General features: G+C 42.3%; 2 protein-coding genes and 1 long non-coding RNA gene across 9 annotated transcripts in view; 2 read left to right on the top strand and 1 right to left on the bottom strand.

Annotated features, from left to right (window-relative positions):
- Nucleotides 1-27,871, top strand: part of LOC121004457 (oocyte zinc finger protein XlCOF6-like) — a 1,031,731-nt gene that overhangs the window by 580,202 nt on the left and 423,658 nt on the right. The gene's annotated exons all lie outside the window — the stretch shown is intronic.
- LOC121004526 (gastrula zinc finger protein XlCGF66.1-like) overlaps nucleotides 1-27,871 on the top strand; it is an 818,554-nt gene that overhangs the window by 653,106 nt on the left and 137,577 nt on the right. The gene's annotated exons all lie outside the window — the stretch shown is intronic.
- Nucleotides 83-23,438, bottom strand: LOC121004569. 2 transcript variants are annotated; one of them, XR_005779766.1, is made up of 4 exons: nucleotides 23,282-23,438; nucleotides 22,803-22,914; nucleotides 266-415; nucleotides 83-139 (listed from the first exon to the last, which is right to left on the bottom strand). It is a non-coding gene; the product is annotated as an uncharacterized LOC121004569 (long non-coding RNA). The 2 variants fall into 2 exon arrangements; XR_005779767.1 differs by lacking the exons at nucleotides 22,803-22,914; nucleotides 23,282-23,438 and adding an exon at nucleotides 21,731-21,783.

Here is a 27,871-nt window from a genome sequence, read left to right as displayed (position 1 = left end):
GGATCTTCTCTCTATTGATTCCCTCATGTATCAGGGGGTGAGGTGGAGGCCCCATGATTGGGCTCAGGGTTCTTCCCCATCCTTTAGACACAGGGTCCCGACAGCGCTCACTAGAGGTCTTCTTCACTACTGTGTAGTCCTGGTTATGGAGAGGCACAGTAATAAATATCACTCCATACATTTCCAGAGTCCCTCACCTCTCCAGTCATGTCCATCTGTTAGTAACATAGACAAGATTATGTAATGTGACATCAGAATCTCTCACCTCTCCAGTAAGCCGGAAGAGGATCTCTAGGGTGAGGCTTATTAGACTCTCCACCATTTTGTCCCTGTCCCTATCCATCCTTGACAGTTAAATAAGGAGAAGGATCTTATATAGAAGATATCCACCGAGCAGATCCTATATTGTAGGAACCTGAATGGAAAGAAGATGAGACGATGGAAAATCCTACAAAATTCCATGCAAAATACAATTACTGGAGACTTCATTAACTTCGATTTGCTCAACACTACTTGTCTACTTAGACCCAGATTGTTATTGGTTAACATTTCTTATAAATCACTGTGCGTCTACCTTACTTTTATGCCATGACTGGGGTTGAACGAAACAAAGTTTTTTAAGTGGACTTCGATCAGAATTTCAGGAAAAATTCGATTTCACATGAAGCCGAAATCTCCCGTGCTTCATGGTAATGAATCAATTTTCTCTGAAATTTAGGTAAAAAAAAACCTCACTTCATCCATTTAAGCACGAAGAGGTCGCCATAGCCATCTTGATGGAAGATCCCGCGTGAAATCATATGACGTCACCACGCCGGCCATCGTGATGACATCATCACACACCGTGCAAGATTTTGCGCTATGTCTTCAATCAAGATGGCCACTTGCCGGACTCTTCTCGCTCAAATGGATAAGGTAAGTATTATTATTATTATATTTTACCGGATTAACCCCTGAAAGCCCTTACTATTATTTTCAGATGCCACAATCAGCGATGAACATGGCATCTGAGAGGTTCAATGACATGGGGGTGGTGCAATTGCCATTCCCTATCATTGCGTCCGCTACTTACAAAGAAATGCGCTTCCTGACAAAATAATTTGTCACAAAGCAAATTTCTTTGTGAAATTTGGCAAAGCAGCGAAATATAATTTTTTGCTGAAGACTAGCCATGACTAAGCCCCGGAGAGGTCGAAATGTGTAGAATTTTCACAGTTGTTTGTATGTGGGTTTTAAGCCCTTGAGGACCTCTAAACATGGCGCTCACATGTGAAGCGGGCGCCATAGGCGCCGGGTTTCTGCTATTTTAAATAGCAGAGACTCGCGGCACATGTATGCGATCAGCCACAAGGTTGATCGCATACATTTTCCCTTTCCAATGCCGTAGTCAAATGTGACCACGGCATCTGATCAGTCAGGAAGCGGAAGCCGCGCGCTTCCTCTCCGGTAACAGTGTTCCCCGGCTGAAATCGAGGAACCTGTTACATTGCACTAATAGACCAAAGCCTCAAGCAGGCTTCAGAGTCTATTAGAGGAATATACCAATATAGGCCACTAGTTGGCAGCACTGTACTGTTATATTGAAAATGGTGTTCAATGATGGCTATATAGCCATCAATGAACACAATGGGCAATCTAATGAATGCCAGTTATAGTCACCTAGGGTGACTTAAAAAAAGTAAAAAAAAAAAAAGAATGTTAAAAAAGAAGTTTTTATAAATATTAAAAAAAAAATAATATATAAAAGTTCAAATTACCCCCCTTTCCTTAAAATAAAAATACTTAACCAATAAAAAAATAAACATCATGGGCATCGCTGCGTGCAAAAACGCCCATACAATTAAAATAAAATAATATTAATGGGCATACAGAAAATGGCGTAATGGAAAAAAGAATAAAAACAGCCAATTTGCCACTTTTTGTCACTTCAACTTTTTTTAAATAAAAAGTGATCAAAAAGTCACACACACTTCAAATTGGTATCACTGAAAAGTACAGATTGCCCCGCAAAAAATTAGTCCTGTACACATAACTACAAAAAAGTTATAGGGGACAAAATATGGTGTGATAAATTATTTTTTTCTCTTAAAGGTTTTCATTTTTTTTCAGTACTAAAACGGAAGAAAAATTATACAAGTGTGGTATCATTGTAACCGTACTGACCTGGAGAATGATGATAACAGGTCAATTTTACCGCATAGTGTACGGTGAATAAAATAAAAAATAAAATCCTTTGTCAGTTTTTCCCAATTCTACCCCATTTGGATTTTTTTTCTGCTTTCCACTACATTGTATGAGGGCTCCAGACTAAAAAAAAATATCAAGGAGCTCCTAACCTGAAAAATTTAGGAGCCAAAATTAAATTGTTAGTCGCCAAATTTTAAATACATATAATTACGGTATAATAAAAAAAAATTCAAAAAAACACGTCTTACCTAGGGTTGTCACGATACCAAAATTTTGACTCAATATCATAAAAAAGTATTGCGATACTCACGTGAAAAAAATAAAACACCAAAAAAGCTGCGTGCATTCCAGATTTTATGGAATGTCTGGACCATAATAGAACAGTCCTAACCTAATTTTTGTCGGGACAAGGAGACTAAAAAATGGCAAATTGCATGTTTGAATTTTTTTTTTCTGTTACGGCGTTCACCGCATAGGAGATATTTTTAAATATTTTAATAGTTCGCACTTTTTCGGGCGTGCCGATATATAAACAATAAAAAAAAATTACATATTTTATATGAAAAATTGGGCAAGGGGGTGATTTAAACTTAATATTTTGGTGGTTTTTTTTTGTTTTTTTTAACTTTTTTTTTAATTATTTCCTCCCTTAGGGGCTAGAACCTGGGATATTTCATCCCTTGTCCTATTCACCCTCATAGAGCCATGTCAGTTCCTCGTGTGCGAGAGGCAGAGCAGCGGAGGGTCTAGGCGCTTGGACGCCACCTGGAGCCCTGTGTATGCAACCATAAATGGTGCCATTAGAAAGTACAACTTGTCCCGCCAAAAAATAAGCCCTCATAAGGCTATGTGAACGGAAACAAAAAATTTTAGGACTATAGGAAGGCGGGGAGTGAAAAAACGAAAACGCAAAAATGGAAAATCTTCGGGTCCTTTAAGGGTTAAACCCTTAATGAAACAGCCAATTTTTCAAATATGAAAATCCAAGTGATTCTGAGATTTTTTTTTATGGCACATTGTGCATCATGTTAGTGAGCAGTTGTGGTCAATCTATTTTGGATTTATTTATGAAAAAAATATCTGAAATTTATAGAAAATTTTTAAAAATTTTAAATTTTTTAAAATTTAAATGTTCTGCTTTTAAGGCTACTTTCCCACTTGCGTTCAGAGCGGATCCATCTGGTGTCTGCACAGACGGATCCGCTCCTATAATGCAGACGTTGGGATCCGTTTAGAACGGATCCGTCTGCATTATAGTTCAGAAAAAATTCTAAGTGTGAAAGTTATTCAGACGGATCCGTCCAGACTTTACATTGAAAGTCAATGGGGGACAGATCCGTTTGAAATTGCACCATATTGTGTCAACTTAAAACGGATCCATCCCCATTGACTTGCATTGTAAGTCTGGACGGATCCGTTTGTCTCCGCACGGCCAGGCGGACACCCGAACGCTGCAAGCTGCGTTCGGATGTCCGCCTGCTGAGCGGAACGTAGGCCAAGCGGAGCCATCCTGATGCATTCTGAGCGGATCCGCATCCACTCAGAATGCATTGGGGCCGCTTGTGAGAGCCTTCAAACAGAGCTCACAAGCGGAACCCCGAACGCAAGTGTGAAAGTAGCCTAAGTCACACTACAGAAGCCATTCAATAACTCAACTTTATGTTGACATCATTTCTAAACCCCTTCCCAACATCTGCTGTACATGTACAGCGGATGTCAGGTTGTTAAAGATGGCGCCCTCTCTGAAAATCTATATAAAAGCAGTATCGCTGTATTCTTACTGTTCAACAGAATGAAGGAAAAGAAAATGAAACCCATAAAACTGTGGTGCATTCGTGTTTTATTTTCTAATTCCACTTGGATTTTTTTACCAGCTTCCCACTACATGGTAGGCAATATTAAAAGGTGTCATTAGAAAGTAGAACTCCCCCAACCCGCCCCCAAAAAAAAAAGAAAGTTATGGCCCCGAGAAAAATGCTCTTTTTTAATTATTTAAAGGACACTAAAAAGGCTTAAAGGCAATGTACACCTTCAAAGAAAATATTCTTTTATGATTGCATTTTACTCATTTTGGGCTAAAAATTATTTTTTCTATTGGTCTTTATTAAATATATTGAGCCGTTCTGTCACCAAGGGTTAACTGGTTGGTACTTTCACTTTGTGCCAGTCTTCTAATAACCCTTATCCTCTAAACTACTTAAAGGTTATAAACACTTATTAAAATCACATTCTTATCAGTAAGATAAGGATTGAGCTATAATATTTAGGAGGTCAGAGAGCAGAGATAAGGAGCCCTACAGCTCCCTGCCTGATTGAAGAGAAAATCCAGAGACTGCTACTAGAGCATTTCTGCTCTGTAAAGAAAAAACGGCTCATTATTTTAAATAAAGACCAATTGAAAAAAAAACGTAATTAGACTTACCGGTAATTCTGTTTCCTTGAGTCCACCATGACGGCTTAACATGGAGATTGACCCCTTGACCTCTGTAGGGGCAGGAACACAGAGAGTTTAAAAGGCCACCACCCACTCTAACCCTCAGTGCTTTCCAAATTACCAAGTGGGTGCAGCCTTAATTTTATATATATATATATATATATATATATATATATTTATTTATTTTTTGAGAATTTATACTCAAACCCCTCTTTAAATCTTCAGAGGGGGAATATATCGGCCGTCATGGTGGACTCAAGGAAACAGAATTACTGGCAAGTCTAATTACGGTTTTTCCATTTCGTCCACCATGACGGCTTAACATGGAGAACTACCAGATTATTTATTCGGGTGGGTAACTGCCTGCAAGACCTTCTGGCCGAAGGTCAAGTCAGCAGAAGCCAAAACGTTAATTCGGTAGTGCTTAAAGCGAACCTTTCACCAGGATTTCACTTAATAAACTATTACCAGTACCTTATAGATTATCCTCATTGTGTTTCAATGCATTCTTGTTCCGCTTTCCTGGGATGTACAGTACAGACCAAAAGTTTGGACACACCTTCTCATTCAAAGAGTTTTCTTTATTTTCATGACTATGAAGGCATCAAAACTATGAATTAACACATGTAGAATTCTATACATAACAAACAATTGTGAAACTGAAAATATGTAATATTCTAGGTTCTTCAAAGTAGCCACCTTTTGCTTTGATTACTGCTTTGCACACTCTTGGCATTCTCTTGATAAGCTTCAAGAGGTAGTCCCCTGAAATGGTCTTCCAACAGTCTTGAAGGAGTTCCCAGAGATGCTTAGCACTTGTTGGCCCTTTTGCCTTCACTCTGCGGTCCAGCTCACCCCAAACCATCTCGATTGGGTTCAGGTCCGGTGACTGTGAAGGCCAGGTCATCTGGCGCAGCACCCCATCACTCTGCTTCATGGTCAAATAGCCCTTACTTTCAAAGTTTTCCCAATTTTTCGGCTGACTGACTGACCTTCATTTCTTAAAGTAATGATGGCCACTCGTTTTTCTTTACTTAGCTGCTTTTTTCTTGCCATAATACAAATTCTAACAGTCTATTCAGTAGGACTATCAGCTGTGTATCCACCTGACTTCTCCTCAACGCAACTGATGGTCCCAACCCCATTTATAAGGCAAGAAATCCTACTTATTAAACCTGACAGGGCACACCTGTGAAGTGAAAACAATTTCAGGGGACTACCTCTTGAAGCTCATCAAGAGAATGCCAAGAGTGTGAAAAGCAGTAATCAAAGCAAAAGATGGCTACTTTGAAGAACCTAGAATATGACATATTTTCAGTTGTTTCACACTTGTTTGTTATGTATATAATTCCACATGTGTTAATTCATAGTTTTGATGACTTCAGTGTGAATCTACAATTTTCATAGTCATGAAAATAAAGAAAACTCTTTGAATGAGAAGGTGTGTCCAAACTTTTGGTCTGTACTGTATATTCATGAAAAAAACGACTTATAAAGTCCTAGTCTCCAGCTCCTGAAGTCACGCTAGAAGTCAAGGGGGTAGCCCTTCCCTCACTCCGGGCTGTAACTCCCCTGCCCTAACCCCTCCTCTAAGTAGTGTAACTGACACCCGGCTCAGTCGCTGGGACCGCGCTTGTACAGGCGGCGCATGCGCCGTCTGACTCAAGCGCGATCCTGTAACTGAATCGCGCATGCGCCGTCCCCGATGCCTGTCTTCTCTTCCTCACGCGCGATTCAGTTACAGGATCGCGCTTGAGTCCGACGGCGCATGCGCCGCCTGTACAAGCGCGGTCCCGGCGACTGAGCCGGGTGTCAGTTACACTACTTAGAGGAGGGGTTAGGGCAGGAGAGTTACAGCTCGGAGTGAGGGAAGGGCTACCCCCTTGACTTCTAGCGTGACTTCAGGAGCTGGAGACGAGGACTTTATAAGTCGTTTTTTTCATGAATATACATCCCAGGAAAGCGGCACAAGAATGCATTGAAACAGAATGAGGATAATCTATAAAGGTACTGGTAATAGTTTATTAAGTGAAATCCTGGTGAAAGGTTCGCTTTAATAAAGGTATTAATACTGGACCAGGTCGTTGTTCTGCAGATTTTATCTAAGGAAACACCTCCTCTTTCTGCCCATGAGGAGGCCACAGCTCTTGTGGAATGAGCCCTTATCTCTGTAGGATTTTCAAGACCCGCCATCTGGTAGCAGCAAGATATGGTGGACCTGATCCAGCGCCCAATAGAGGCTATGGATGCTTTCTTTCCTTTGTTTGGACCAGCAAACTGTATAAGAAGATTATCTTCTTTCCTGAATTCTTCTGTTGCTTTTAGGTACTGTAAGACAGTATCTCGAATATCCAGGAGTTGATATTGATCCTCAGATGTACTCGACACCTCTTTAGGAAATGTTGGGAGGACAATTTCCTGGTCTCTATGAAAGTCAGAAACGACCTTCGGAAGGAAACCCGGATCCAACCTTAATACTATTTTGTCGGGGAACACAGAAAGATAGGGTTCTCGACAGGAGAGTGCCTGGATCTCTCCTAAACGTCTAGCTGACGTTATGGCTATTAAGAAGGCAGCCTTGAGTGTCAGGTGTTTTAGAGAAATGTCCTGTACTGGGGTAAATGGTGGTTTCATTAGTCCTTTCAGGACCCGGTCTAAGTCCCACTGAGGGGCCCTAGGTGTTATGGATGGTCTTAATTTCGAGGCAGCCCTTACGAATCTTCTCACCCATCTATGGCTGGCCAGGTCTGTGTCATAGCATGCTCCTAGGGCCGAGATCTGTACTTTAAGTGTACTAGGTCTCAAGCCCAAATCCAGCCCCTTTTGGAGAAAATCTAGAATATTTATGATGTTTGGGAGAGAATTTACCGGAGGGTTCTGACCCAGCCAGTTGCAGTATTTCCTCCAGATCTTAAGATATATCGCGGAGGTGACTTTTTTCCTGCTGGATTTAAGGGTATTGATGACCTTTTCGGAAAGACCCCTACTTTTTAATACCTCGCGCTCAGGATCCATGCTGACAATTTGAATAGTCCTGGATTCTGATGGAGGATCGGACCCTGCGATAAAATGTCCTCTCGGAGGGGAATTCTCCATGGTTCCTCCAGCGCTAATTCCTTTAATATCGGGAACCAGTTTCTCTTCGTCCAGTAGGGGACCACTAGGATCACTGTTACCGAGTCGGACCTTATTTTTTGTAGTACTCTGGGGATTAATGCCCATGGAGGGAAAGCATAGGCGAGATCCCAGGTCCATCTGATCGAGAATGCGTCCACCACCCAAGGGTCTTCCCTGGGGTTTAGGGAGCAAAAGTGGCCGACCTTTGCATTTTCTTTTGCTGCGAAGAGATCTATCTGAGGGGTTCCCCACCTTTTGGAGATCTGTCTGAACACCTCTGGATTTAGGGACCATTCCCCCGGATCTATGGTCCTTCTGCTGAGGAAGTCTGGTTGTATATTTTCCGTACCTTTTAGGTGAATAGCCATGATGGAGCACACATTTTTTTTCTGCCCAAAAGAATATTCTCCTCGCCAGTTCTTCTAGACTTGGAGATCTTGTGCCTACCTGGTGTTTTAAGTAGGCTACCGCCGTCACATTGTCGGAGAGAATCTTCAGGTGCTTTCCGAGTACTATCTTTTGGGATGACCTTAGCGTCTCCCAGATTGCCCTTAGTTCTTGGTAGTTTGAAGATCTTGCTTTTATGTCTTCTGTTCATTTGCCCTGGTAGTTTGACGAACCAACTCTCGCCCCCCAACCAGTGCCGCTTGTGTCTGTGAACACCTGAATCTCTGGATCTTTTATCCAACTTACACCTTTTGACAGGTTTGTCTTTTGTATCCACCAATTCAAATCGGACCTTACATGAATGGGGATGGATATCTTTTTCTCTAAGGAGGACTGTTTCTTGTCCCAATTCTTCAGAATCCATGACTGGATTATCCTGGTATGAGCCTGGGACCACAATACCGATGTTATGCAGGAGGTCATTGTTCCCAATAGACTCATGGCATTTCGTATGGAGCACTTGGTTTGGCCCTGAAATTTTTTTGTTTTTCCTATGAAGTATATTAGTTTTTCCTGAGAAAGAGATGTCATCTGAGCACTTGAATCTAAAAGTACTCCTAGGAATTTCATTTTGGTTGATGGGACCAGGCAAGATTTTTTCTGATTTATTATCCAGGCCAACTCTGAAAACCGATGAATTAGGTAGTTGGTGAGACTGGACATAGAAACATAGAATGTGTCGGCAGATAAGAACCATTTGGCCCATCTAGTCTGCCCAATATATCTGAATCCTATTAATAGTCCCTGGCCCTATCTTATATGAAGGATAGCCTTATGCCTATCCCATGCATGCTTAAACTCCTTCACTGTATTTGCAGCTACCACTTCTGCAGGAAGGCTATTCCATGCATCCACTACTCTCTCAGTAAAGTAATACTTCCTTATATTACTTTTAAACCTTTGCCCCTCTAATTTAAAACTCTGTCCTCTTGTGGTAGTTTTTCTTCTTTTAAATATGCTCTCCTCCTTTACCGAGTTGATTCCCTTTATGTATTTAAAAGTTTCTATCATATCCCCTCTGTCTCTTCTTTCTTCCAAGCTATACATATTAAGGTCCTTTAACCTTTCCTGGTAAGTTTTATCCTGCAATCCATGTACTAGTTTAGTAGCTCTTCTCTGAACTCTCTCTAGAGACGCCTCTGACTTTGATTTTCCTAAAATGAGGAAATCGTCTAGATACGGATTTTTTTTTTAATCCTTCTGATCTGAGAGGAGAGATCATTTCCACTACTAGCTTTGTGAAAACTCTCGGGACTGAGGAAATTCCGAAGGGTAGAGCCGTGAACTGGAAGTGGTTTACCACTCCGGTGCTGTCTAACAGGGCAAACCTGAGATATTTCTGTGAGTTTTCGTGTATCGGGACGTGATAGTAAGCGTCCTTTAAATCTATGGACGTCATGTAATCTCCTGCTTGGATTAGAGGAGTAATGGACGTTATAGGTTCCATTTTGAGCCTTCTGTAAACAATGGATGTATTTAATCCCTTCAGGTTTATGATGGTGGTACGAAAGGAGCCGTCTGGCTTCTGTATTAAAAATAGGTGGGAATAATAGCCCCTTCCTTCTTCTGAATGAGGGACCTTTACTACCACGCCTGACTCTATCAACTGCACAACGCCCTTCCAAATCCTTTCCAGAACTTTTGAGCCATGAGAGGTTATCCGAAACTTTCTTGGAGGGGTTGAGGAAAATTCTATTCGATAACCGTTTTCTAAAATATCCAAGGCCCAGGGGTTCTGGGTCGTGGTTTACCAAAAGGGTAGAAATCTACTCAACCTTCCTCCCACTCTGGTACCATTGCTTGTCAGGCTCTTTGTTTTGGGGATTAAGGAGGAAACCTCTGCCCATTCCTCCTTTATGGTAGCTCCACCTACCTGTTTTCCCTTTCTCCCTATAAGACCTGGATTGGGTGTTAAAGGGACGAAAGGGCTTTATCACGGATTAGAGTGGGGGTAACTCTAATCCGTGTGATGTTAACTTAAATGGAAGCTGCTTGACCAGGACAACAGATTTAGGGAGCAGGTCACCTCTTATCGCATCCCTAATCTGACCCTGACTCCCTGCTGTATGAGCCGACCTTGATGGTAGGAGGGCTCATACTCAGGAACCTCGCTTCCCTGCTAACCCTGGACGGATCCCTGAGCTAGGAGCTGGATAAGACAACCTGTTCCTTCTGGATACGGACGAACAGGAGTCTAAACTGGCCAAGCTGCCTGAAACAAGAAACATAAACATAAAATAACATCAATATATAGGTTTATGACCACAAGGGTGGCCCTCACTGGCAGATGGTATTAAAGACCAGGAGGATGCCTCCAGCTTACTACAAGACTGGAGTACCCCTCAGCTTCAGGTCTCCACAGAGGCTTTATATCCCAAAGTGGCCACACCCACACAGACACGCACTGGAGAGGGAATTAACCCTTCCAACACCAACCAGCGAAGTGAAACCACTTAAAGGGCAATACACACAATAAACACACTGGAGCTGTTTCCGCCGGCAACGACATGCGTGGCAACCATGTCCTAGGGAACAGCCAGAAAGCCGAGACACTGCCACCACATGTACACAAATCCACACGTTGCCACGGACAACCGCAAGTGCAGGAAAGTCTCACAGTACACACATACAACAACCTCGTGCACAACAAACAGGGAAAGTGCACACAAACAAAGAGGTTGCCAGGTGTTACCGCATGCCCTTCACAGCAAGCTGCCTAGCAACAGCTCAGGCTGCTATACTGTGAATACAATCATGTTGCCAGCGGCAACCACATGTGAGGTTACATACCAGCAGTCCTCACCATGTGGTTGACAACAGACCAAACCGCAGGCAACTGCATGCAGGGAAGTCACGACAATGACCATGGTCGTGACAGGCTTCTTTTTGTTTTCCTCATGGAAACCCTTCTTTTTACTTTTTTTTCTTTTCGGCCGCTTTCTCGAGTATAGAATCCAGTACAGGACCAAAAACATATTCTCCTGAAAAGGCAATAGAGAATAATTTAGACTTTGACGCTCTATCGCCTCCCCAGGATTTCATCCACAGGGCCCTCCTTGTGGAATTAGAAAGAGCAGCATCTTTTGCGGCGAACTTCACGGACTCGGCTGAGGCATCCACCAAAAATTCTGTAGCTGATTTGAGGAGAGGAAAGGAATTAAAATTTCCTCTCTCGGGGTTTTGTTCTTAATATGATTTTCCAGCTTGTTAAGCCAGAAGTACATGGATCTAGCTACGGAGGTTGCAGCTATGTTCGTTTTTATACCGAACATAGATGCTTCCCAGGACTTTTTTAGGAGAGAATCCGCTTTTCGGATCGGATCCTGTAATTGGGATGAGTCCTCGAAGGGAAGGGAGGTCTTCTTGACCACCTTTGCCACCTGGACGTCGATTTTCGGAATCTCGTTAAATATTTTTATGTCAGTTGGGTCAAAGAGTAATCTATTTTTGAATTCTCTGGGGACTCCCAGTCTCCTCTCAGGGTCCGTCCACTCATCCATGATCATATCCTTTATATTCTGGTTTACTGGAAACACTTTAGATTTCTTGGCTCTGAGCCCCCCAAACATTTAGTCTTGGACCGATCGAGGTTTTTTTTTTTTTTTTTAAATAACATTTTATTTATTTTCTGATAAAAGCATTTCAGAAGCAAAATATGATTCCATACAATGCTTAGGCACAAGAGTAAAGTCAAGATAATGACATATTATCCAAACAATCCATCATGTACAGAAGAAGAATATCAGTATCACATCCTACTTCATATGGCATTAGTCTCCTCTTGTAGCATATAACACAATCTCCCCAAAACCCTCCCCCCCACCCCTTTCTGGAGGTGTACCTATCCCAACTAACATTGTTCAATCCCGAAAAACTGATGTAACTTCCCTGTTAGGATGGCTGAACTACCTTCAAGTTACCCAAACTTCCTTTCAGGTCAGTGAGTAAATACCATTCTGTATACTGAAAATTTTGCAGAACTTTCTGTATTTCAGGTTCCGAGAGTTGCTTACTAATGTAAACCTTCCATTTGCCAAAGAACAGTGATGTTTTACAATACTTTTGTTTTTCTGCTTCTAATTGATCCATCAGCATGAAATATCTCATTTGTATTTGAACTTCTGAGATTGTGGGAGCCTTTGGTTGCAACCACGAGCTCAATAAACATCTGAGTGCCACCACCAAAACCCCATCCACTAATTTGGGTACTACCAGTGTATCCGGGAATACATGAAACAGGACCACCAGAGGTTCAAGTGGTAGATCTAATTGCCATAGTCTCTTTATCCAGGCAAGCATTTCCTTCCAGAACATTTCTACCTGTGGGCATTCCCAGACACAATGATTCAAACCCGCTTTAGATAAATGGCACTTAGGACATTCCGTTATCCTATCAGGGAGGTTATTTTTGAATGTAATGTTAAAAGCATAAATCGCCCTGTGTATCAGTTTAAAATGGGACTCTCTCCATTTTTCACAGGAGACTGCTCTCCTCACTCTCTCCCATCCTCCCAGGAGTTTATCTCCACAAACACTAGGACCCAAAAATGATTTCCATCCCTAGAATCTTTTGGTGGATATTTTATCATCGCCTTTTTCTCTCAGAGTACTGTAAATGTCAGATAATGAGACTTTATTTTCCCTTTGTTTCAACAGGATGTCAAAAGGATTAGAGATATACTCATTTTGCAGATCCCTCAGTCTAGACTCGCAAAAATTCTTGACTTGATAGTATTAGGAGGAATTGCTCCCTATTAAGCCCATATTTATCATGAAGCTCCTCTAATGATGCATATCTAGGTTCTGCCTCATGAATTATATGTGACATTTTGTGGATACCCAATACTCTCCAGGCTTGGAACAACTTGTTTGTTCTACCTAAAGTAAAATCCGGATGATTCCACAGCGGCATATGCTTAGACGCCAAAAATGATAAGCCAAAGAGCTTTCTAGTCTCCTTCCAGGTGACCACCGTATCCCTAATCACTACTGAGTTTTTTATATTCGGATGTAAGGAGCCCAACCTGGAATGTAGTAGAGATCCAAGATCCCATCCTCCCACCAATTCTCTTTCCAGGCTACAGTTAGAGTAATGTGATGTTTTATTCAGCCAGTCTCTACAATGTCTGAAAAGACATGCCAAGTTGTAGCTCCTCACATCTGGCATCCTTATCCCTCCCTTGTTTATGGGGGCCCACAGTAGTTTTAAAGCTATACGTGGTTTCTTCCCAGACCAAATAAAATGAACAAAGGCCCTATTAATATCTACCAAGTCCGAATGTCTAAGCAGAATCGGCATAGTTTGCATGGGGTACAGCAGCTTCGGAAAACTAATCATCTTGATTAAGTGGCATTTGCCTATTACTGACAATGGTAATGTTTGCCACCTTTTCAGTTCCTGTTTTATTTGCTTGAATAGTGGTGGATAGTTAAGGGTGTATAAAGAGTGAGGTGTACGACCTATCTTAATCCCTAGGTACGTGATGTGACTTGTAACCAAAGATACCGGGCATTTTCCCAGGACGAAATCTTTCCTGTGAGTACCCGTCCCTATTGTCATCAATTCGCATTTGCTTTGGTTCACTTTGAAGCCTGAGAAGGAGCCAAATTCCCTCATGACATCAAAAATGTTTTTAATATCCCTTTGCGGATTTGATAAGAACATAATGATGTCATCTGCGAATAGTGACAGTTTAATCTTCTGTTTGCCTATACGAATACCCTCGAACACGTTTGTGGATTCTAGCAGTCTAGCTAATGGCTCAATTGCTATATTGAATAGTAAAGGAGACAAGGGGCATCCTTGTCTTGTCCCCTTTAAAAGTGGGAAAGAGGAGGACAAAAATCCAGGCATTGCAATTTGCGCTCTAGGGGACCTATATAAAGCATTGACATATGTCCTAAAGACTCCTGTAATCTGCATTCTGTCCATAACAGTTCCCAGCCAACTCCAGCTTATATTGTCAAATGCTTTATCAGCATCAATAGTCAATAAGGCAGGTAAAGGTAAAGTATTTTCTTTCCTGTTAACATGATCCAGCACAGATAGAACTCTGCGAATATTGAACACCGCCGATCTCCCCTTCACGAAACCCACCTGGGACGTTCCAATCAGTGATGGTAAAATATTGGCCAATCTGTCTGCCATTATTTTAGAAAGTATTTTGACATCTACGTTTATAAGGGATATAGGACGGTAGGAGGCAGGTAAAAAGGATCTTTCCCTGGTTTGGGTAATAATTTAATATGCGCTAAATTGCTTGTTTCTGTCAGGTTTTGGCCTCCTAGTATGTTATTGTAGTTTTTTACTAGTATCTGTGTAATGTCGTCTCTAAGAATCTTAAAGAATTCCCCAGAAAAACCGCCAGGTCCCGGAGCCTTCCCTGACTTCAAGGTTCTTATAGTGTATACCACTTCCTCAGTTGAAATAGACTGATTGAGTGAGGCTAGTTGTTCTGCCTTCACATCCGGGAGAGAGATCTTATCAAGAAAAGAAGTAGGGGGATGGAGGGCCTCAGGATCTTTAGTGTATAACTTCTGGTAAAATTCTTTAAAGATCTCCACCACCTTCCTGGGGTCTTTTTGAAGGTGTCCCTGCGAATCTTTTAATGTCCGATCAAGGTTTTTGTACCTCCTCTATGCCCACGGTTGCTGTTACGGCGTGTAATAATTCTTCCATCTCTTCAGAAGAAAATAAATATTTTTTCCTGTCCTCCACTATCTCTGCCTCTGACAGTGCATCTACGTTCTGTCTAGAGGTGGAAGCGTCTTCGATTCAGAGGAGGATGGAACGGACACTCGCGTTTTTTTCGCAGGTGGAGTCGGAGGAGCAGATCTGAGAGATGCTAGCGAGGATTTTATTTCGCTCTGATTAATTGATTTGACCTCCATAAGTATGGATGGTTGCTCCTCTTTAACAAGCTCATTAATACAGACTTGGCAGAGCTTCTTTTTATGATTTTCCGGTAATCTTTTGCCACAAGTAGCACATCTAGGGATTTTGGCCTTAGTTCTGGGCTCTTTAATTCCCTAAAAGAGGAGCAACCCAGTATCAGTAAGCTATTGCAAGAGGTACATAACCACATGATACATATTTTCTTTTACCCACAGGGGGACTCAGGATTTGAGCAGCCGAGGGGGTATCTGTAGAGTCCATCTGGTCTGCAGGGGTATCGGGGGCCGACATCTGGAGCAGGAGCCTTTACTGGGACGCTAGACCTTTCAAATCTCCCGCCTGCAGCGATGGATGCGGCCTCTGACGTCATCTTTGTGCGCGCGCGTCCGGCTCATAGCTCCGCCCCCTTAACCTCCTGCCGAAAAAACGCTGCGGCTTCACACATGGGTCCACTAGCAGTGCGTTCGACAGTGCGCGGTCAGCTTCCTACAGGAGGGAAGGGGGACGCTGCGCTTTGGGGACGGATTCAGGCCCCCGCAAGAGCAGGAACGAGATCCACTCCATGTTCTTCCTCTGCCAAGCTTAGGACAAAGCCGCCAGAGGGCAGAGGGAAAGGATAAGGTACCAAAAAAATAACAAACGCTGTGTCTTCACACCTCCAACAGGAGATCTCTCTGTGAGGTGCCCCCCCCCGTAGGGACAGGAAACACTGAGGATGAGAGTGGGTGGTGGCCTTTTATACTCTCTGTGTTCCTGCCCCTACAGAGGTCAAGGGGTCAATCTCTATGTTAAGCCGTCATGGTGGACGAAATGGAAAAATGATTTTAGCTCAAAATTATTACAATGCAATAATAAAAATTGTCCCAAAGATGTACATAGCCGTTAAATGTTTAAAACCAATCTTCCAAATTTTAAAAACATTTTCCAAAACCTATTTTTTCAGAAACCCATTCAGATCTGAGGGGTCTTTGACATGACTCACCCAGCATACCGTATTTTTCGCCCTATAAGACGCACTGCCCCATAAGACGCACCTAGGTTTTAGAGGAGGACAATAAGATTTTTTTTTTTTCATTAGACCTCAGATCAGATATCAGACCCCCAATGTTAATCAGATCTCAGCTCACAGCCCCAATCAGACCCCCAATGTTAAGACCTCAGATGAGACCTCAGATCAGAGCCCAATATAAAGACCCCCAATCAGACCTCAGATGAGACCCCATGCCTCATATCAGCCCCCAGCCATAAGTGATCAGCCCCCAGCCATAAGTGATCAGCCCCCAGCCATACGTGATCAGCCCCCAGCCATACGTGATCAGCCCCCAGCCATACGTGATCAGCCCCCAGCCATACGTGATCAGCCCCCAGCCATACGTGATCAGCCCCCAGCCATACGTGATCAGCCCCCAGCCTCAGATCACAAAATAAATAAACCACTTACCTCTCCTGCTCCTGGACGCCGCCGCTCCTCGCTCTTCTTCTCCTGCTGTCGGCTGTGCTGTGAACTGGCGTGCACAGCGTGAGGTCACAGAGCGCCCTCACGCAGCCACTGCACATCTGACAGCAGAGGACCAGGATGCGGTGAGTACAGAGCCTTCACCGCTTCCCGGTCCTCCGGTACTAATGAGCGCTTCCATAATGGAAGTGCTCATTAGTATTCAACCCATAAGACGCAGGGGCATTTTCCCCCCACTTTGCGTCTTATGGGGTGAAAAATATGGTAATTCAGCACATTTTTAAACTGCACCCCTCAAAGTATTCAAAACGACATTTAGGGAGTTTGGCATTTCACAAATATTAACCCCTTCAGTACCGAGCCACTTTTCACCTTAAATCCCAGGCCATTTTTGAAAATCTGACATGTGTATCTTTATGTGGTAATAACTGGAACGCTTTTACTTATCCAAGCCATTCTGAGATTGTTTTCCCGTGTACACATTGTAAATTTGAGTCGACATATTTCACCTTTATTTATCAAATAATCCAAAATTTACAAAAAATTTGGAAAAATTCACAATTTTCTAAATTTGAATTTTTCTACTTTTAGAACATATAGTAGTAATTCCTCATAAAATAGTTATCAATCAAGATTTCCTATATCTTCTTTATGTTGGCATCATTTTGTTAGAAGGCTTAGACGTTTTGAAGCCATTTTTAAAATTTTCACCAAAATTTCCAAAACCATTTTTTTAAGCACCAATTCAGTTATAAAGTGATTTTGAGGGGCTTATGTAATGGAAACCACCCATAAATGACCGCATTTTAGAAACTACACCCCTCAAATTATTCAAAACTGATGTTTCTAACTTTGTTAACCCTTGAGGTGTTCCACAAGAATTAAAGGAAAATGGAGCAGAAATTTCAAAATTTTACATTTTTGGTAGAATTTTTATGTTAATCAATTTTTTATTGCAACACAGCAAGGGTTAACAGCAAAATAAACCTCAATATACACTACTCTGATTCTGAAGTTTACAGAAATACCCCATATATGGCGGTAAACTTCCCTATGGGCATGTGGCAGTGGTCAGAAGGAAAGGAGTGCCATATGGATTTTGGAGGCAGATTTTGCTAGAATGGTTTTTAGGCACCATTTTGTATTTGAAGAAACTCTGACGTACCCCTACAGTGGAAACCCTCAAAAAGTGACCCCATTTTGGAAACTACACCCCTTAAAGAATATATTAAGGGGGGTACCGAGCACTTTGACTCCCTAAGCGTTTTACAGAATTTGGAAACACTTTGCTGTGAAAATGAAAAGTTTAATTTCTTCCAAGAAAATGTTGCTTTAGCCCCAAATATTTCATTTTCACAAGGAGTAACAGGAGAAAAAGCACCCCATAATTTGTTATCTATTCTCTCCTGAATACAGCAACACCCCATATGTGGTGGTAAACTGCTGTGGGGGTACATGGCAGGACTCAGAACAGAAGGAGCGCCATATGGCTTTTGCAGCACAGATTTTTAAGGATTGGTTTACAGGTGCCATTGGTTTTTATTTTTTAAGTGATTGTCTTATGTGCGGGCTCATTTGATGAGGTGATGTTTCCACTGGTACCATTTTGGGGTACATAAGACTTTTTGATCGCTTCGTACTACACTTTATGTGAGGCATAGTTTTTAAAAAAAAATATTTTTTACAACATTCACCTGAGGGGGCATATAATGTGATATTTTTATAGAGCAGGTTGTTACGGATTTGGCGATACCTAATATGTCCATCATTTTTATTTTTGTTAAGAGCCATCGTTTTTTTTTTTTTTTGGTTAGGTAGGGTCTTATTTTTGTGGGATGAGATGACTGTTTGATTGGTACCATTTTGGGTACATAATTGCTTGTTATTACACTTTTTGTAAGGCAAGGTGACCAGAAAATGGCTGTTTTGGCACTGTTTTTAATTATAAATTTTTTAGGGCGTTCACCTGACAGGGTGGATCATGTGATATTTTTATACAGCCGGTCGATACGGACGCGGAGATACCTAATATGTCTACTTTTCTCTTTTTCCCTTTTAATTACAATTTTTCTTTAACTTTATTTTAGGAAAAGTACGCTTTTTTATTTTTTTATTTTACTTGAAAATTTTTATTTTTGGGAAAACTTTATTTTTATTACTTCTTTTTTAACTTAATTTTTTCTCCAACTCTTGGACTTCGACTTTTGGGGGTCTGATCCCCTTTACAATGGATGACAATACTTCTGTATTGTAATGCATTGGCTGTAAGTGTACTACACAGTGTAATACACTTATAGCCTGCTTCCTGGATATCACAGGCTGGGATTTGGCGCTGGGATTTGTGACCCTGTTTCCAGCACCGTACATGTACGGCGCTGGTATCTTACGGGTTAAAGCAACTTGGAGATAAATGTTGAAATGTTATTTTGTTTGCAGATTTTCAATTTCGATCATTTTTCTGCAAGTGTTAACACAAAAACAAAATCCAATATGTATCACCCTGATTCTACACTTTTCAGAAATATCCCATGTGTGGCTCTAGTGTGCGTAGTGTGGATTTGGATGCTTTTCAATTAATATTTCAGGTTTGCCGAGGCCGTGTGGTCCCAGAACATAAGAAACAACCACAAAAGACCCCATTTTGGTAACTATACTGTACCTCACAAGGCATCCATCTAGTGATGGTTTTGGAAGCACGGGTGTTTCATAGCTCCTATCGGTGTTGAACCTTGAAAAAAATAATATATTTCAATCATACGTTGCTTTAGCCAAAAAAAAATAATAATTCTCAAGGGTTAATTGGAGAATATCCACCCCACAAACTGTCACACAATTTCCTCGATACCAGGGGCAGATTGAAAATGAAAAGTGGCCCTGGAAAAAAACATAAAGGTGGCCCCATGTTGCAAGGCAACTTGCCCGATGCGCTCCCTTGCCCTGCGCGGCTCTTTTGTCTATCATAACACACTGCCGGGCGGAAACTTCCGCCCGACAGTGTGTTCGGAGACGTGAACTGCAAAGGAGAGCATCGGAGCGTGAACTGCTCCTATGCTCAAGTCAGGGGGGCTGCCTGGGTGAAAATGGAGGTATGCTCTGAACCCGGACAACCCCTTTAATTAGGCAGGGCCAAGATATGTAGGCAGGGCCAGCAATACCATAGTGCTGAGCAATATACCACCCCAGCAGAACCAAATACCAAAGTGCAGCACAAAATACTGCCACCTGCGTATCGCTGTCCTGAAGATGTCGATACAGTTGAATTCACGAGGACACCTGCGACTTCTGGCCTACTTGTATAGGAGAGAACCATCATTATGCACCCAGCTGGCAGCCGTGAGGAGGGCTTGAGTGGCCCTTCTAGGGATCGGCCCACCGGGAAATTTCCCTGTAAGGTCTACGGCCAATCCGTCCCTGCTCGATACCCTCTATGTGGTCATAAACTTCATTATGGGGACACGGCAGCGCCCAGAAGGGACTTTGATTTTTGAACATGGCTTGGGCCGAAATTATATTTTTAAGAGCCATCATTTATTTGTTTTTTGTTGACTGAACCGTGAAAGGGCTTGATTTTTGAAGGACAAGCTGAAGTTTTTATGGGTAGCATTATGCGGTACATATGGTTTTCCAATCGTATTTTAATTCATTTCTTGGGAGATGAGTCCACTTGTGTGAGATAACTGCCATAATAACTTTATTCTGCTGGTCACTATGAATATGGTGATACCACATTTATATTTTTATGTTTTATTTACTTTGCACCATAAAATCACTTTTAAAATTATTTGTATTTTGTGTTGCCCTATTGGGGCTTAATTTTTTTCTTTTTTCTATTGAAGCAGCTGTGTCTGAAGTTTTTTTCGGGTTTTTTTGCAAATGGGCTGTATTTTTTATTGGTTTCATTTTTCTTTATTTACCCAACCTTTTTGGGAGATGAGATGAACAGAAACCAGTTATTTTGTCACCGTTTTTATTTTTTATGGGGATCAACACGAGATATAAATGACTAATATTCAGGGGGCTGATATGATTATAGCAGCACTAAATGTATATTTTTTCATTATATAGTATTTCATTAAAAATATAGTTTTATACATTAAAAATAATTTTTGTATCACCCTATTCTGACACCCATAACATTTATATTTTCCCGCTGAGGCAGCTGTGTGGGGGCTTATTTTTTGTGGAATGGGCTGTACCATTTTGGGGTACATATGACTTTTTGATTGCTTTTGATTGCATTGCTTGGGAGAGGCAAAATGAACAAAATGCATCTTTTCGATAAGTTTCTTTTATAGGGTTCACTGTGCAGTATAAATCACATGTTACTTTTACTCTTTGGGTTCCTATGATTATGGTGATACCAAAATGATATCGTTTTTTATGTTTTACTACTTTTACACCACAATTTTTTTTTTTATCTTTTATGTCGCCATAGGTTAGGAGCTTTAGCCTTTTTATATCCCTCTTGACAAACTGTGTGAGGGCTTGTTTGTTTGCGGGACAAGCTGTACTTTCCATTGCTGCCATCATGGAATAGATAGGACATTTTGATCACTTTTTACAATTTTTTTAAGTTTGCCAAATAATAATAATAACTGTTATAATTTTTTTAATTTTTTATTTATGGCGTTCACTATTTGATGTAAATAATAATACAATCATTTTATTCTTTGGGTTGATATGACATTTATAGATTATGTTTTACTACTTTTGTTTCATAATTGAAACTTTTTTATTACTTGTTTTATTCTAAGAGCCATAAAATTTATATTTTTCCTTCGAGACAGCGGACATGTATGTGTGCAGGCCCCGTCCTCATGGTCGGTGGTGGTCTGCCGCTGTACAGAGGGGATAAGTCGCTATAATGGGAAAACCTCTTTTAAATTAAAGGGAACCTGTCATCAACTTTATGGTGACCTCACTGAGGGCAGTATAAATTAGTATTATAATCTCCTGCTCTCTCATCCATCTGCTGATGATTGGACGTTGTCTCCTAGAGAGAATAGGAGAAAACTAGGTAGGAGACTGTCAGCCATCAGCAGGTGGGCAGGAGAGCAGGAATTCATGTATAACCAGGACTCTTCTCAGGAGGCCGGGACTCTATTCCAGGCCCAGTCTGCAATGATTGGGATGTTGGTTCTCGGCAACCACTTACTTATAACTTATAAATGACAGACCGCTGAAATCATCTCACCTGTCTCTACTTTATGCTGACGTTAGTATGGACACCATAAAGGTGATGACAGGTTCCCTTTAAGGCTGGGTTCACACGGGCGAGTTTTCCGCGCAGGTGCAATGCTTGAAGTGAACGCATTGCACCTGCACTGAATCCGGACCCATTCACTTCTATGGGGCTGTTCACATGAGCGTTGATTTTCACGCATCACTTGTGCGTTGCGTGAAAATCGCAGCATGCTCTATATTGTGGGTTTATCACGCAATGCAGGCCCCATAGAAGTGAATGGGGCTACGTGAAAATCGCAAGCATCCGCAAGAAAGTGCGGATGCGGTGCGATTTTCACGTATGGCTGCTAGGATGAAAGTCCATTTACTGTATTATTTTCCCTTATAACATGGTTATAAGGGAAAATAATAGCATTCTTTAATACAGAATGCTTAGTAGACGGTCAATTGAGGGTTAAAAAATAAAGAAAAATCAACTCACCTCCTCCTCTTGATCGCGTAGTTGCCAATCTCTTCTTACTTCTTTAATTATGAGCTGCCGGCTAAAGAACCTGTAGTGACGTCACATCACATGGTCCATCACCGTGGTAATGGACAATGTGATTGGACCATGTGATGAGCTCAGTGACATCACCACAGGTCCTTTGACAGGTCCTGAAGGAAGAACAGGAGACCAGCAGCTACGCGATCAATTGGAGGAGGTGAGTTAATTCTTTTTTTCCTTTTTAACCCTCAATTGACCTTCTACTTAGCATTCTGTACTAAGAATGCTATTATTTTCCCTTATAACCATGTTATAAGGGGAAATAATACAATCTACACAACACCGAACCCAAACCCGAACTTCTGTGAAGAAGTTTGGGTCTCAGTACCACATTCAGTGTTTTATCACTCGCGTGCAAAACCCATTGCACCCGCGCGATAAAAACTGAACAACGGAACGCAATCGCAGTCAAAACTGACTGCAATTGGGTACCTACTCGCGCGGGTTTGTCGAAATGCACCCGGGACGCATCCGGAGCCAAAAACGTGACGCCCGTGTGAACCCAACCTAAGTCAATAAAATCGAGTTTTCCTATTACTTTGGGGCTGGAATTCTCCGTCTCTTCTGCTGTTCTCGCTCCGTGCGTCCTGCGAGGGTCCGGTGAGCGGAGACCGCTCTATTTTAACATGTCCGTTATCTCTCACCATGAACTGCGGAAATATAAAATGTTACAAATAATGAAGGAATTGCAAATTTTTTTACCATTTCCCCAACAATCAATAAGTTATATGGAGCCAATTATAACCGCAACTCCTCCCCCCAAATAACAAGCTCCGTACGGCTGCTGTACAGGAGGATTAAATAAAGTTATGGCTGTTGAAATATGATTTAAAAAAAAAAAAAAGCTTTGTTCTTAAAACCCCAGTCCAGAAGGGGTTAAAGATAATTCTGCTTCAGGGTTGCTAGGAGACTGTAGCCCCGCCCCCAAATAATCCACAGAACTCAGGTCACCATGAAAATAACCCTGACCCTAATCCACACAGGAGACCACAGAGACCCTGATATCACAGCACTTACCTAACGTCATCACCACACGTCCCAGAGTCACATGACCTACACCTCCCGGCAGCCCATACACTCCAGTCATTACCTGCCCCAGTAATCCTGACAGAGGAGGGCGGTGACTGGACACATACCTCCACCTCTGGACACTACATGTATGGGGAGACTAGTGGGCTAAAGGACCTTTCATGATGTCATGACCATGCGACCATGTGTGGGAGGAGTCAGGCTTCAGGCTGTGCTGCTGGAGGAGGTAAAGGACCTGTGATGATGTCATGACCATATGATCATGTGTGGGAGGAGTCAGGGATCACATGACCAAGTGGTGCTAAGTGTATTCATGACTCTGCTGTGGTCGTTGTCCACTGCATGAGGAGAGGTTTATGTGTAGCATCAGGATGGAATAACAGTGTGTATGTAGCAGAGCTGTCTCTGTGTGATGTGTATGTAGCGGAGCTGTCTCTGTGTGATGTGTATGTAGAGGAGCTGTCTCTGTGTGATGTGTATGTAGCAGAGCTGTCTCTGTGTGATGTGTATGTAGTGGAGCTGTCTCTGTGTGATGTGTATGTAGCGGAGCTGTCTCTGTGTGATGTGTATGTAGCAGAGCTGTCTCTGTGTGATGTGTATGTAGCAGAGCTGTCTCTGTGTGATGTGTATGTAGCAGAGCTGTCTCTGTGTGATGTGTATGTAGCAGAGCTGTCTCTGTGTGATGTGTATGTAGCAGAGCTGTCTCTGTGTGATGTGTATGTAGCGGAGCTGTCTCTGTGTGATGTGTATGTAGCAGAGCTGTCTCTGTGTGATGTGTATGTATGTTTGTGTGTGTACTATGTGCCTGTAGCACAGTGTATACAGAACAGCATAGTCTACCGCTCTGTTGTGTCTGAAGGAAAGCCTTAAAGGGAACCTGTCACCAAAAAAACACTTACTAAGCTGTTAATAGTACCTTATAGCGCTGCATAGTAGTTTCCTAATGCACTTTTTCATCGTTTAGCCGCATCTAGCCTCCTTCAATGTTTTATTCAGCCGCTGCCCCATGCTTCAAGTCAGGTTTGAAGTCAAGGGGGCAGCGGCCTAGGCGTCTCCAATGCTGCTCTACCCGCCTCCCGCCGCCTTTATTGACAAGCCAGATCTCAGTGCCGGGACCGCGCTCCCAGCCCGCATGCGCAGTAAAGGGCTGCTGTAGCGCGATCCCGGCTCCGGCTCGTACACTCAGACGGCTTCAGTTTCACTATTGCGCATGCGCCCACCAGCCTTACATACTAGCGCAGTTACAGAAGATGCCAAAGCGCATGCGCAGTAGCGAAACTGAAGCCGGCTGAGTGTACGAGCCGGAGCCGGGATCGCGCTACAGCAGCCCTTTACTGCGCATGCGGGCTGGGAGCGCGGTCCCGGCACTGAGATCTGGCTTGTCAATAAAGGCGGCGGGAGGCGGGTAGAGCAGCATTGGAGACGCCTAGGCCGCTGCCCCCTTGACTTAAAACCTGACTTGAAGCATGGGGCAGCGGCTGAATAAAACATTGAAGGAGGCTAGATGCGGCTAAACGATGAAAAAGTGCATTAGGAAACTACTATGCAGCGCTATAAGGTACTATTAACAGCTTAGTAAGTGTTTTTTTGGTGACAGGTTCCCTTTAAGTGAACAGAAAGTCGAATACAACAGAAATACAAATCCTTTAGACCCCATTTGCCCCATTGAAGTGAATGGATCTGACGCCGTATACATCTGAATATTGTTTTGTATTCCCCTGAAGGAAAGCCTAGCGGGAGGTAAAGCGCAGTCTGAACCCAGCCTGATAGAGGCCTGTTTCTATAATGTGCATGGAGAAGAGTGCGATGTGTTATGTACATATAATGATTTAGAATGTGAATGTAGCTCTATGTCTGTATGTCATGTCCATGTAGCAGTGCTGTGTATGTAACTACAGGGTGGTCCAAAAGCATGGCGACAGTGTGGGGTGAAGACTGAGTGCTTAGTTGCTTATGTACTGACAGTCATATCGTTAGCAGCAAGCAAAGATGTAACTATTGAGTACAGGGCCGGTTCTAGGTGAAATGGGGAGAAAAACAATAAACAATTTAATTTGTGGACGTTCATACAGAAGAAACTGGATATTGTGTGGCACAGTGTAGCGGTATACTGTACATTGTGGGGCACAGTGTAGAGGTATACTGTATATTGTGTGGCACAGTGTAGAGGTATACTGTACATTGTGGGGCACAGTATAGAGGTATACTGTATATTGTGTGGCACAGTGTAGCGGTATACTGTACATTGTGGGGCACAGTGTAGAGGTATACTGTATATTGTGTGGCACAGTGTAGAGGTATACTGTATATTGTGGGGCACAGTGTAGAGGTATACTGTATATTGTGTGGCACAGTGTAGAGGTATACTGTATATTGTGTGGCACAGTGTAGAGATACTGTACATTGTGTGGCACAGTGTAGCGGTATACTGTATATTGTGTGGCACAGTGTAGAGGTATACTGTACATTGTATGGCACAGTGTAAAGGTATACTGTATATTGTGTGGCACAGTGTAGAGGTATACTGTATATTGTGTGGCACAGTGTAGAGGTATACTGTATATTGTGGGGCACAGTGTAGAGGTATACTGTATATTGTGGAGCACAGTGTAGAGGTATACTGTATATTGTGGGGCACAGTGTAGCGGTATACTGTATATTGTGGTGCACAGTGTAGAGGTATACTGTATATTGTGGGGCACAGTGTAGAGGTATACTGTATATTGTGTGGCACAGTGTAGTGGTATACTGTATATTGTGTGGCACAGTGTAGAGGTATACTGTATATTGTGGGGCACAGTGTAGAGGTATATTGTGGGGCACAGTGTAGAGGTATACTGTATATTGTGTGGCACAGTGTAGAGGTATACTGTATATTGTGTGGCACAGTGTAGAGGTATATTGTATATTGTGGGGCACAGTGTAGCGGTATACTGTATATTGTGTGGCACAGTGTAGCGGTATACTGTATATTGTGTGGCACAGTGTAGAGGTATACTGTATATTGTGTGGCACAGTGTAGAGGTATACTGTATATTGTGTGGCACAGTGTAGAGGTATACTGTATATTGTTTGGCACAGTGTAGAGGTATACTGTATATTGTGTGGCACAGTGTAGAGGTATACTGTATATTGTGTGGCACAGTGTAGAGGTATACTGTATATTGTGTGGCACAGTGTAGAGGTATACTGTATATTGTGTGGCACAGTGTAGGGGTATACTGTATATTGTGTGGCACAGTGTAGAGGTATACTGTATATTGTGTGGCACAGTGTAGAGGTATACTGTATATTGTGTGGCACAGTGTAGCGGTATACTGTATATTGTGTGGCACAGTGTAGCGGTATACTGTATATTGTGGGGCACAGTGTAGCGGTATACTGTATATTGTGGGGCACAGTGTAGCGGTATACTGTATATTGTGGGGCACAGTGTAGAGGTATACTGTATATTGTGGGGCACAGTGTAGCGGTATACTGTATATTGTGGGGCACAGTGTAGAGGTATACTGTATATTGTGGGGCACAGTGTAGTGGTATACTGTATATTGTGGGGCACAGTGTAGAGGTATACTGTATATTGTGTGGCACAGTGTAGAGGTATATTGTATATTGTGGGGCACAGTGTAGAGGTATACTGTATATTGTGGGGCACAGTGTAGAGGTATACTGTATATTGTGTGGCACAGTGTAGAGGTATACTGTATATTGTGTGGCACAGTGTAGAGGTATACTGTATATTGTGGGGCACAGTGTAGAGGTATACTGTATATTGTGGGGCACAGTGTAGAGGTATACTGTATATTGTTTGGCACAGTGTAGCGGTATACTGTATATTGTGTGGCACAGTGTAGAGGTATACTGTATATTGTGGGGCACAGTGTAGAGGTATACTGTATATTGTGGGGCACAGTGTAGAGGTATACTGTATATTGTGGGGCACAGTGCAGAGGTATACTGTATATTGTGTGGCACAGTGCAGAGGTATACTGTATATTGTGTGGCACAGTGCAGAGGTATACTGTACATTGTGTGGCACAGTGTAAAGGTATACTGTATATTGTGTGGCACAGTGTAGAGGTATACTGTATATTGTGGGGCACAGTGTAGAGGTATACTGTATATTGTGGGGCACAGTGTAGAGGTATACTGTATATTGTGGAGCACAGTGTAGAGGTATACTGTATATTGTGGGGCACAGTGTAGCGGTATACTGTATATTGTGGTGCACAGTGTAGAGGTATACTGTATATTGTGGGGCACAGTGTAGAGGTATACTGTATATTGTGTGGCACAGTGTAGTGGTATACTGTATATTGTGTGGCACAGTGTAGAGGTATACTGTATATTGTGGGGCACAGTGTAGAGGTATATTGTGGGGCACAGTGTAGAGGTATACTGTATATTGTGTGGCACAGTGTAGAGGTATACTGTATATTGTGTGGCACAGTGTAGAGGTATACTGTATATTGTGGGGCACAGTGTAGCGGTATACTGTATATTGTGTGGCACAGTGTAGCGGTATACTGTATATTGTGTGGCACAGTGTAGAGGTATACTGTATATTGTGTGGCACAG

Source organism: Bufo bufo, chromosome 6 (assembly GCF_905171765.1).
Source record: "Bufo bufo chromosome 6, aBufBuf1.1, whole genome shotgun sequence".
Taxonomy (NCBI): domain Eukaryota; kingdom Metazoa; phylum Chordata; class Amphibia; order Anura; family Bufonidae; genus Bufo; species Bufo bufo.
Note: the sequence above shows the minus strand (reverse complement) of the source record. Positions and strands in the feature narration are given on the sequence as shown.